A 10,438-nucleotide genomic window follows, 5' to 3' on the forward strand; every position below is an offset into this window, starting at 1 on the left:
GACGTTTGGAACCATATATGACCCTTATATGTTGCCATAAATGTCCTTGGTAGGCCTGAGGTGACGATATCGGTGCAAGTTTGGAACGGGTAAATTGACTGTTTAAAGGCATATTGGATGGTTCCACCCACTCAATTGAACACCCGGAGGGTATTAGGAACCATGGTAAACATCTCGGAAATTTTTATTTCCAGGCGAAAAAAAGGTCAAAAAATTTCAAAATTGAAGGATATATAATCCACGGTTTTTGAGGAATTTTGAGGTTACGGGGTTTGGTGGCGAAATGTCTTGAGACCCTAGGGGATACATCTTAGGGTCATATAATGACGTTTGGAACCATATATGACCCTTATATGTTGCCATAAATGTCCGTGGTAGGCTTGAGGTCACGATATCGGTGCAAGTTTGGAACGGGAAAATGGACTATTAAAGGCATATTGGATGGTTCCACCCACTCAATTGGACTTCCAAAGGGTATTAGGAACCATGGTAAACATCTCGGCAATTTTTATTTCCGGGCAAAAAAAGGTAAAAAAATTCCAAAATTGAAGTCCATAATCCACGCTTTTTGAGGAATTTTGAGGTTACAGGGTTTGGTGGTGAAAAGTCTTGAGACCCTAGGGGATACATCTTAGGGTCATATAATGATGTTTGGAACCATATATGACCCTTATATGTTGCCATAAATTCCGTGGTAGGCTTGAGGTCACGATATCGGTGCAAGTTTGGAACGGGTAATTTGACTGTTTAAAGGCATATTGGATGATTCCACCCACTCAATTGGACTCCCGGAGGGTATTTGGAACCATGGTAAACATCTGGGCAATTTTTATTTCCAAGCGAAAAAAGGTCGAAAAATTCAAAAATTGAATGCTATATAATCCGCGCTTTTTGAGGATTTTTTAGGTTACGGGGCCTGGTGGCGAAAAATCTTGAGACCCTAGGGAGTACATCTAAGGGTCATATAATGACGTTTGGAACCATATATGACCCTTATATGTTGCCATAAATGTACGTGGTAGGCTTGAAGTCACGATATCGGTGCATGTTTGGAACGGGTAAATTGACTGTTTAATGGCATTTTGGACGGTTCCACCCACTCAATTGGACTCCCGGAGGGTATTAGGAACCATGGTAAACATCTCGGCAATTTTTATTTCGGGGCGAAAAAAGGTCAAAAAATTCCAAAATTGAAGGCTATAATCCACGCTTTTTGAGGAATTTTGAGGTTACAGGGCCTGGTGGCGAAAAGTCTTGAGACCCTAGGGGATACATCTTAGGGTCATATAATGACGTTTGGAACCATATATGACCCTTATATGTTGCCATAAATATCCGTGGTAGGCTTAAGGTCGCGATATTGGTGCAAGTTTGGAACAGGATAAATTGACTGTTTAAAGGCATATTGGATGGTTCCACCCACTCAATTGGACTCCCGGGGGTATTAGGAACCATGGTAAACATCTCGGCAATTTTTATTTCCGAGCGAAAAAAGGTCAAAAAATTCCAAAATTGAAGGCTATAATCCACGCTTTTTGAGGAATTTTGAGGTTACGGGGCCCGGTGGCGAAAAGTTTTGAGACCCTAGGGGATACATCTTAGGGTCACATAATGACGTTTGGAACCATATATGTGTAGGAGTTTATAGGTACTACGCAGCGGAAATAAACATGAATCATATTCATATAATACCTAATCCAAGGATCTTTGCATAACACATAAAGAACACATAATTGTACCTTTGAAGCGTGATTCAACGTGCGATCGAGCAAGAACAAAGGGAGATAAAGAACCCCAAGCGTGATTCCTCTACTTGGTCCACGGGGACAAGTTACACCTCCACTAATGCTAGTTTGTCGTGATTGAACGCTTCAATCAACCTTCAACGGAGAAGAGAGACACGAGCTAACCACGAACCGCCATACCGAACACCACGAGCCACCATGAGGGGCGCCGCATGTACGGACGTGAAGGGGAGAGAAGTGGGCAGTGAGTAAGGGGAGTGTTTAGGGTTTTTTGGGGCTTGGTTGCTTCTTTCACAATCTACTGTATGTTGATTGTTACTACTTACTTGCAACCCTAGGCATGGATCTTATTTATATATCACATCTCTAAATAAGAGCCCATGTCAAAAGCCCAAAACCCTTATCCTAAACTCACTACTCTAGCCCAACACTCTACATGGTATGTCATAATCTCGTGAGGCCCATTAACGGGCCTCTTACTTGTTTAACCCAATACCCTTGTTGTGTGACCTCATAGGATCCATTCTATAAGGCTTTGGGCTATTTAACTAACCCAAAGATCAATTATCATATCTAGCACCAGATATTGACGACCCTATGAATGAACTTATTATCTCCATAATAGTGACCCTTGATATATCTAGTAATTGCACTTATCGAAGACATAATTCCTTCAATCTCCCACTTGTCTGAGACAAGTGCGCAATATTCCTTAAGTCAATGTGTGTCGATTTGATAATATGATTGCATCTTATGTCGTGATCATATTAATCTACAAATCTTTTCTTGAAATCTGAGTTAGAATTACAAAACAAATGATTACTATGTAATCCATTTGTGCACGGCCATGCATTTTCTGAATTCTCCCTCCTCAAGGGGCCAAGACACATTCCTAATTTAAATAGGTAGACTCTATCCAATCTTGTGGCAACCAAAGCTCCCACTCTATTCATGAAGTAACCGGGAAACATCCTTTATAATCTCCAGTTACGGCTAGACGTTTGAATGTACCACAGTTAAATCAATCATTGAATGGAATCTGTGTTCCACTCATGTCAAAGGAATCCACTAATATATCCGGAAGCTCTATACTTGAACTTCAAAGTAGGTCTATAGTTCTATCATGCATCATTCATGTATATCCATGTAATTGACCGAGCATCACTACGCTCCTATAGCCCATGAAACTGTGCTATCCAATCAATCTTAACATGCTAGTCCATTTTTGGAAGTCATTTATGTCCAGTTTAATGATTTCGAACTAGGAACTTAAATAATATATGAATTTAGTTCACCTGTGGGGTTTCATTCAAAAGGTCATCAACCTAGTGAGCCCATCAATTCACAATTATTTTGGACATTTTATTTAATCTTGAAACCACGATTAAATAAGATTGAAACTTTGTTTCAATTGATAAACATAATTCTGCAAGCTAATGTATTTACTTTTGTAATATGCTTTCTCAAAACATACACAACTAAAATTACATAACTTGCTTCAATCCAAAAACCTTAGTATGACTCTCATACCTTGGTCATGGAAGGGGTTCAGTAAGTATAGTTCATGAGACATTCTCATAAACATGAATTTTGCAATTTCTAAGTTTTATAATCATTTTCATCTCCATACACTAAGAATTTTCCTTCGCCCTTTCGCAAGGAACTTTGGAATTTCTAATTTGTATTCGAACGTTACATTGGATTTCGATTGAAATCTATCATCACTTGTTCTAAAACACGTGAATCAAATGGATGAGAATAGTCCACGACATGCATGATGCATCCTTTGCATATTGCATAAGGATAATCACTCAAAGTCTTAATTTCATCAACCTTTCTCAAGGTATTGAATCATTAAGCAACGTGCCATGTCACATGGGATTGAAACTCTTTTCAATATAATGTTTAACCTTATAAGAATCTTATCAATATAAGCTTCTTAACCAAAACTCAAACATCCTTCGAGACTTATCTATATAGATCTTTAATCCCAAATGTACTCATCTTCTTCTTCAAGATTTTCATACAAAATGCATTACCCACCACTTGACTCTTCAAGCAATGAACAATTGCTTTTTATACTAGACCAAGAAGATTTCATAGCTCCCACTAAACATCTTGTACATACAATACCTTTTCTTCATTTTACGAAAACATCAAACGATTTGATTAACTCACAAAATTAGGAACATAACTCCCTGATGCTAACTTCAATCCATTATGGATCTTTTATGCATTCCTAGGATTATTGGATCTCCAAACTTTTGACTGTATCATATACAAATCTTATTTCATAAACAATTTCAAGAAAGTGTTTTGAAATCCATCTACCAAATCTTATAAGGTAGAAATCACTAAAGTATCTTTAATAGATCTTTGCAACATGACTAATGTAAAGGTTTCATCGTAATCATATTCATACTATGAATTTGTTGAATCCATTAACAAGTCTTTGCTTTAGTTAGAAAACATTTTTCTTTCTTGTCTGCTTTGCTTACAATGGGTTTCACCAAATTTAGGCAAATTACTTAAGTGTCATACACTTGCTTACAGACTTAGAATCTATTTCAGATTTTATGGTTTTAAAACCACTTGGAGTTATGACTTGTCAAATCATCCTTATTACTTGCATAATCATCATGTTCCAAAATAAATATTTTATAACTCTTAGTCAATATGAAATCATATTTCTTTGGCTAAGTTTTACATATGCAAGTCATCATTGTGGGCTCTTATACAACAATTGAAACTCATACAACAACTTTGTTTAGCTTTCAATGAGAAACGACAATTGAGGATGTGCACTTGGAATGTACTACCTTCGACACATGGTTATTAATCCCATTACATTTAATGAGACCACGCGTTGTCATTTGTAACATGAGGTGAATCATGCTCATATTGTTGCTGTTATTCGATAACTTCCACTACTAGAAAACAGGCAAATAGCGACGGACTGGTTCCGACGGACACAATTTTCCGTCAGAAAAGTCAAAATTTCCGACGGATTTTTGATCCGTCGGATATTTCCGACGAATTTTTGATCCGTCGGATATTTCCGACGAATTCAACAATTCCGTCACAATTCCGTCGGAAATTTCCGACAGATTTATAGTCCGTCGGAAAATTTCCGTCGGAATGTATTTTTACTATTTAAAAAAAAAAACCAAACTTCTTAAAACCCTAGACTTCCTTTCATTTCCGCCTCCTTCTTTCCTCTTCTCTCTTCTCTCCTTATCCTCTTTCCTCTTCATTCTCCCTCTATCTCCTCTCTGTCGTACCTCCTCCTCTCACCTCCTCCTCTCATTCTCGATCTTCTCCTCTCTCCTCTCATTCTCGATCTTCTCCTCTCTCTCTTCGTTGTTTTCCTATCCTCTTTCACCCCCTACCACCACCAACATCAACAACACCATAAAACACCAAGCAAGCAACAAAACGACGACTACAACAACAACACCGTAAACACCAAACAACAACACGGGCGACTACAACAACACCGGCGACCAAACCAACAACGGCGACCAAAACAAGAACGACGACCATAGATCTAGTTAATTTTTTATGAAATTGTAATGTTAATTTATAAATTTTATTAGATGATTGTATAATTATATATTTCCTTTAATTTTTGTGGTTTAATTATCGTTTTTTTTAATTTTCTTTATGAAATTCTTGCTAAATTTGTAGATCTATTGGTTTTGATTTATTTGTGTGGTGTTTTTCGATTTTATTGTCTCAATTTTCGTATTTTTGGGTTGATTTTCGATTATCGGTTATTTTCGGGTTTTTTTTGCTAAATTTTGTGTTTTTAGGGGTTTATTTTTGGAGTGGTGGTGTTTGAAGGTGGGTGGTGGTTGTAGATGGGTAGATCTGATTAGGTAGGTTGCTGTGGCGGTGGTGATTTAAGTGGGTGGTGGGGTGGTAGATCTGGTTAGGTGGCTGGTTGGTAGGGGTTCGGGTGTGGGCTGGTGATACGGTGGATGGGGTTGGGTGTGGGTCTGGTGAGGGTTTGGCTGGTTGTGTGAGGTAGGGGTAGGTGCTGTGGGGTGAAGGCTTGCGGCGGTGGTACGGGGTGGCGGTGTGTTTTTTTTTGTTTTTTTAAAAGCATTTTCCGATGGAAATTCCGTCGGAAATTCACAACGGAATTCAGTCCGTCGGAAATTTCCGACGGATTTTTCCGGCACCGGAATTACCTCCTTCGACGGAAAATTCCGTCGGAAATCCGTCGGAAAACCTCCTTCGACGGAATTTCCGACGGAAAAGGTGCTTTTTCCTACAAAGCCTTTTCCGACAACCAATTCCGACCGAATTTCCGTCGGAAAACACTTTTCCGACGGATTTCAGGGTTTTTCCGACGGAATTTTTCCGTCGGAAATGGCCTGTTTTCTAGTAGTGTTCTCAAATTTCTTCGAGATTTTCGAAATCACTTTTCTTGAACTCTTTCAAGGCTCTCGAACTTTTCGAGATTCTTATTCTCCCACTTGCCTTTTGAGGAGGCATATTTAGCATAGGGTGAACCAATCATGGTTTGAACCACGTTTGTTTGTTGCTTTTCTCGAACTCTTTTGAGATTTACACTACTCCCACTTGACCTTTTGGAACAATTTCCATAAGGGCACATACTTGAGCAACAAACATTTTGTGCTAAGTATGGTTGTGTAGTAGTACCCCGTGCTCTATATAAGAATCGAACTTGCATCAAACGGTTTAATACATGTTTTATTCCTTGCTTTGTAGAAAGATTTAATAAGAAGTTTTCTTATCCATATCACATATGAAGCCTTGCTACATTTTGATTTGACCTATGTAGTTTTTGTTTAGTTTTGTAGCTTATCTTAAAAGTATATCCCTTGAACAATGGTTGGAAGATAGGTAATTTACATCCATTATCACAATATATCTCATATAGATTGATAGCTTCCTTCATAAACACTTCACAAGGTTTGCTTTTGGAGTTTGTTGTAAAACGGTTTTATAACTCTTGGATGTTTATCAATGTGTTGGCTTAAATTCTCATTATTACGATCATATCGCAATATTTCGAATGTGTTGCCAAGTACATGTCTTGACTTAAATTTTCACAATTACAATCATATTGTAATGTAATCATTTTCTTGTCAAGTTGATACTGAACTTCATACTAAACATTTTGAACTTTTCAAAATCTTCACTCTTATGCTTCAACCAAGCACAAGTAGTGATCGTATCACAAATGAGGTTTCATTGTCCATCTCTAGTCTTTGAACCTTTGGTTTTCTTACATCGATATGTATTCGACCTTGAGTTCTCATCATCATTTCTCTAAATGGTGACTTAGTCACATTTTCAAATTAGAATAATAATTACATATATCAATGGATTCATAATCCAATGATATTGAAAGTCCATCCCTTTGGATCTTCCGCATGCAATTTTCATTTTCATTCGAATTAATTGACATATTAGAGATAACTTTTATATATATATATAGAAATGGTTTAATTATTTCTATCATATAGAATTTTTAAACCTATTTAGAATTCAAAACACATTATGACTCAATGAAGCATAGAATAACATTAATTCCACGTTTTTGAATCTTCGATGCTTAGTCATTACTAACATTGAATGGTGTTTTGATAATGGCAAGAATGAATAACATTTATCTAATTCTAGCCAATTTATTAGTGGTGAAATACTGGTTCTACTTGTAAAGTTGCAACTTTTGCTTCCAGACTTGTAGATTCTACTTGTGAAGTAGCAACATTTGCTTCTAAACTTGTAGATTATTCCTCCTTTAGCTAATTTCTTCCTTTAGTTCAACCAAATTGTGCAATGAATGGTCTAAACAAGACATCATATGTTCAAGAAGTAACAATATGCTAAATCAATTTCTATCATATAATTCTTAAATTGGAGCATTTCCATTCTTTTACCTTCCAACTATATGAGGTAGTATCACTAGTGGAAAAATCATCATCCGTAACGGGCAAAAAGGGCCCATCCGTAACGAGCAGTGTCCGTTACGTATGCGGCCGTTACGGATGGCTAATATTATTCGTAACGGGCGCTGTCCGTTACGAATAACAAGTTATTCGTAACGGGCAGATAAAATGTCAGTTACGAATAATAGGTTATTCGTAACGGGCATTTCAGGTGCCCGTTACGAATAAGTCCTTATTTGAACTAAAATAGGACTCTATTCGTAACGGGCACTATAAACGCCCGTTACGAATAACCCATTATTCGTAACTGACATTTTATCTGCCCGTTACGAATAAGGGTTTTTGTGGTTCAATTAAGCACTTTTTTGTAACGGGCAACAGAAACGCCCGTTACGAATAAGTGCTTATTTGTAACTGACATATTCCATGCCCGTTACAAATATTCATTAAATTATTTTTTTTTTGGATTAAATTTCGGCAGCATTTATTTATATATAATTAATATATTTTAATTAAAACCTGTTATAATAAACCTGTCCTGTAGATAAACAATTATACCAACTTTTGTAAAAATTAATACGACATAATATAAATATTCTAGTATAATATTAAAAATAAGAACTTGTATAAATTTATCCAACACATATATACAACGAGCAGCACTAATAACATTACTAATGTTCTACCTAAGAAAATAGTTATGCATTCAATAAATACTTTGTCCTAAAGTAGTGCGCCCACTGTTCTCGAACCACATTCAAATCTTCAACATCATACGGGGCTTCCCTTGGACAATAATCCTATCAACAAAAAAAAAGCATACTTATGAGGTTACAAAATAAAAACAATAAATAATAGAAAAAATCATTTGAATAAATGTGATGGTCTAAATTATGGAAATAAAACTCAAAATATAGAAATAAAACACAGAACATCCATAATCCACTTATATTTTGGTGTCTATGAATTGAAATCAATGAAGTAGGACCATTAACTCACTTTTGGGACCATATAAAGCCAAAAAGGCTTCAATATTGCCTAAGGGGCTTCTATCTTTCCCATCTTTCATGTATTGGTCCAAATTATAGAAATAAAACACATAACATCCATAATTAACTTATATTTTGGTTTCTATGAATTGAAATCAATGTAATAGGACCATTTACCCCCTTTTGGGAGCATATAAAGCCAAAAAGGCTTCCAAATTGCCTAAAGGACTTCTATCTTTCCTATTTTTCATGTATTGGTCCAAATTATAGAAATAAAACACACAACATTCATAATTAACTTATATTTTGGTTTCTATGAATTGAAATCAATGTAATAGGACCATTTACCCACTTTTGGGAGCATATAAAGCCAAAAAGGCTTCAAAATAGCCCAAGGGACTTCTATCTTTCCCATCTATCATGTATTTGATCAAATTATATAAATAAAACACACAACATCCATAATTATCTTATATTTTGGTTTCTATGAATTGAAATCAATAAAATAGGACCATTTACCCACTTTTGGGAGCATATAAAGCCAAAAAGGCTTCAAAATAGCCCAAGGGACTTCTATCTTTCCCATCTATCATGTATTTGATCAAATTATATAAATAAAACACACAACATCCATAATTATCTTATATTTTGGTTTCTATGAATTGAAATCAATAAAATAGGACCATTTACCCGTTTTTGGGAGCAAATAGGAATAAAACACATAACATCGCATACATGTCAATAAATCATCTTGAAAACCATCTCAATGAAAAAGCTACTAACCTCCTCTAATACACCTTTGCAATCCAAGTGAGAAGTAACAATCTCATACATATATCTCATAATGTAGTAGCCACACTCAACGCCTCCTTGTTGTTGAGCACACTAGCATATGTAACAAATAGTTAGGACTTTTTATATTCAAAGTTAACAATGTATGATAAAACGGGGTAAGTTGTGTATTTACCTCCATTTGTATGAATTTCAATTTTTGCCTATGTGCTTTCAATTCGTTCCCTGTGAGATTTGCCCGATATACTTTATAAGCCCTACAAAAATGATATATAATTTGGCACTTAGAACAAAATAATCTACAACACCACAAACAATATGAAAATAGAAACCCAATTGGGCACAATTTGAAGTTAGTGGCTCACGTCATCATGATTTCGGTAATTCTCATTGGTCTTGGATTTTCTTTAGGTTGCTTCATAGAGTCATACTCATACGCTAAACCTAATTGTAGATCTACCACCACAAGAACCCAATGTCCACTACATCATTTAAAAGGTAAAGATAAGTTAGATTATTAGAAAACAAATCATTTATAAAAACAAGTTTAGTGGAAGTATAAAAAACATAGTTTGAGCCTTGCTACATATGGAGCCACTATGAATTTGCAATGTTTACCCGCCTTATCTAATTCATGCAAAAATGCATTCTTCACATACACATAAGTTTCAAGGTAATCACTCTCAATTGAAGATTCAGAAATGAGTTGGGGACAAAAGAATGTGATCTCAGTTTTGTTGAAAAGGTCGATGACATTGTCTACTAAGTATCTACATGACAAAGAAAAATCAACATTATAGAAGTAAAAATATTACTATATTAAATAAAACAACCAATGTAAAGGATTATTAAGTAACCTACATGATATAAACATGGATCAATGAAACATTAGCCCACGCTCCTCTTAGAAATTCACGTACATCGGTAGCAGTTACCCAAATGTGTTTGTCGCTGTCAAAATGAAACATTGAGGCCTTTAAAAGTACCG

The sequence above is a fragment of the Chenopodium album genome, chromosome 25, assembly GCF_948465745.1.
Source record: "Chenopodium album chromosome 25, dcCheAlbu1.1, whole genome shotgun sequence".
NCBI classification, from domain to species: domain Eukaryota; kingdom Viridiplantae; phylum Streptophyta; class Magnoliopsida; order Caryophyllales; family Amaranthaceae; genus Chenopodium; species Chenopodium album.